Source organism: Nicotiana sylvestris, chromosome 10 (assembly GCF_000393655.2).
Source record: "Nicotiana sylvestris chromosome 10, ASM39365v2, whole genome shotgun sequence".
NCBI lineage: Eukaryota > Viridiplantae > Streptophyta > Magnoliopsida > Solanales > Solanaceae > Nicotiana > Nicotiana sylvestris.
The window spans coordinates 21385358-21388641 of record NC_091066.1 but is presented as its reverse complement, the minus strand read 5'-3'; positions in this window follow the sequence as shown (position 1 = coordinate 21388641).

Below are 3284 nucleotides of genomic sequence, written 5' to 3'. Positions count from 1 at the left end.
CCCCAACTTAAATGAACGTTTGTCCTCGAACGACTCAAGAAACATACCTGAAGCCTCAAACAGGTGAGGATATCTGCTCCGCATCTCCCGCTCGGTCTCCCAGGTAGCTTCCTCCACGGGCTGACCTCTCCACTGCACTTTCACTGAAGTTATATCCTTTGATCTCAACTTTTGAACCTGACGACCCAAAATAGCCACTGGCTCCACATCATAGGTCAAATCATTATCCAACTGAACTGTGCTGAAGTCCAAAATATAGGACGGGTCCCCAACATACTTCCGGAGCATAGAAACATGAAATACTGGATGCACACTCGACAAGCTGGGTGGAAAAGCAAGCATATAAGCCACCTCTCCAATCCTCCTAAGTACCACAAAAGGTCCAATGAACCGCGGACTCAACTTCCCTTTCTTTCCAAATTTCATAACACCTCTCATGGGCGAAACCTTCAGCAAGACCTTCTCACTAACTATGTAGGACACATCTCGAACCTTCCGGTCCGCATAACTCTTCTAACATGACTGTGTTGTACGAAGCCTCTCCTGAATCACTTTCACCTTCTCTAAGGTATCCTGAACCAAATCTGTACCCAGTAGCCTAGCCTCGCCAGGCTCGAACCAACCAACTGAAGACCTACACCACCTCCCATACAACGCCTCATACGGAGCCATCTGGATGCTTGACTGATAACTATTGTTGTAGGCAAACTCTGAAAGCGGCAAAAACTCATCCCAAGAACCTCCAAAATCAATAACACAGGCACACAACATATCCTCTAATATTTGAATAGTACTCTCGGACTGTTCGTCCGTCTGAGGATGAAATGTTATGCTCAACTCTACCTGAGTACCCAACTCTCGCTGAAAAGTCCTCCAAAACTGGGAAGTAAACTGAGTGCCTTTGTCTGAAATAATAGACACTGGAACACCATGCAATCGAATAATCTCCCGGATAAAGATCCCTGTCAGCCGCTCCGAAGAATAAGTAGTACACACCAGAATGAAGTGCGCGGACTTGGTCAGCCGATCCACAATCACATAAATAGCATCGAACTTCTTCAAAGTCCGAGGAAGGCCACTCACAAAATCCATAGTAATCCTCTCCCACTTCCACTTAGGAATAACCATCTGCTGAAGCAAGCCACCCGGTTTCTGATGCTCATATTTTACCTGCTGATAATTGAGACACCGAGCTACAAATCCCACAATATCTTTCTTCATTCTTTTCCACCAATAGTGCTACCTCAAATTCTGGTACATCTTCGCGACACCCGGATGGATAGAATACCGCGAGTTATGGGCCTCCTCCAGAATCAATTCTCTAGCCCATCCACATTGGGCACACAAATCCAGCCCTGCATCTGCAACACACCATCATCACCGATGGTCACATCTCTAGCATCATCATGCTGAACTCTGTCCTTAGGGACAAGCAAATGCGGATCATCATACTGGCGCTCTCTGATGTGATCATATAAGGAAGACCGAGAAACCACACATGCCAACACCCGACTGGGCTCCAAAATATCCAATCTCATGAACCGATTCGCCAAGGCCTGAACATCAACTTCAAGGGGCCTCTCCCCAACTGGAATATACGCCAAACTCCCCATACTCATTGCCTTTCGGCTTAAAGCATCGGCCATTACATTGGCCTTTCCTAGATGATACAGAATAGTGATATCATAATCCTTAAGTAATTCCAACCATCTCCGCTGCCTCAAATTAAGATCCTTTTACTTGAACAAATGTTGAAGACTGCGATGATCGGTGAATACCTCACAAGATACACCATAAAATAATGCCTCCAAATCTTCAACGCATGAACTATGGCAGCCAACTCCAAATCATTAACATGGTAGTTCTTCTCATGGGGCTTCAACTGACGAGAAGCATAAGCAATAACTCTACCCTCCTGCATCAATACACAACCAATCCCAACTCTCGAAGCATCACAATACACGGTATATGAACCTGAAGCTGATGGCAAAACCAACATTGGAGTTGTGGTCAAGGATGTCTTGAGTTTCTAAAAGCTCTCCTCACAGTCGTCCGACCATACAAATGGAACACCCTTCTGAGTCAACTTGGTCAAGGGCGATGCGATAGCTTAGAATCCCTGAACAAACCGGCAATAATAGCCTACCAACCCAAGAAAGCTACGAATGTCTGTGGCTGAGGACGATCTGGGCCAACTCTGAACTGCCTCTATCTTCTTTGGATCAACCTGAATACCCTCGTTGGACACCACGTGCCCCAAGAAAGCCACTGAACTGAGCCAAAACTTACGCTTGGAGAATTTTGCATAAAGCTTCTCCTCCCTCAATCTCTGTAATACAACTCTCAAATGCTCCGCGTGCTCCTCTTGACTATGCGAGTACACCAGAATATCATCAATGAATACAATAACGAACAAATCCAGATAAGGTCGAAATACACTATTCATCAAATGCATGAACGCTGCTGGGGTATTGGTCAGCCTGAAAGACATGACAAGAAACTCAGAGTGACCATATCTAGTCCTGAAATCAGTCTTAAGAATATCTGAATCCCTGATCTTCAACTGGTGATAGCCTGAACGGAGACCAATCTTAGAGAACACCCTCACTCCCTGAAGCTGATCAAATAAATCATCAATGCGAGGCAAAGGATACTTGTTCTTAATTGTTACTTTGTTCAATTGCTTATAATCAATGCACATTCTCATCGTGCCATCATTCTTCTTCACAAACAAAATCGGTGCACCCCAAGGTGACACACTAGGCCGAATGAACCCCTTATCTAGGAGTTCCTAAAGCTGTTCTTTCAATTCCTTCAACTATGCTGGTGCCATACGATATGGCGGAATGGAAATGGGCTGAGTGTCGGGCACCAGGTCAATACCAAAATCAATATTCCTATCCGGTGGCATGCCCGACAGGTCTGTAGGAAACACATCAGGAAAATCCCTCACAACTGGGACGGAATCGATACTAGGAGTCTCAGCTCCAACATCCCTCACAAACGCCAAATAGGAAAGACAACCCTTCCCAACCATACGCTAGGCCTTCAAGAAAGAAATCACTCTACTAGGAACATAATCAGTCACACCACGCCACTCGATCCTCGATACACCCGGCATAGCCAAAGTGACTGTCTTGGCATAACAGTCTAGAATAGCATGACACGGAGATAACCAATCCATGCCCAAAATAACATCAAAGTCCACCATGCTCAATAGCAATAGATCAACTCGAGTCTCCAGACTCCCAATAGTCACAACACATGACCGGTACACATGGTCT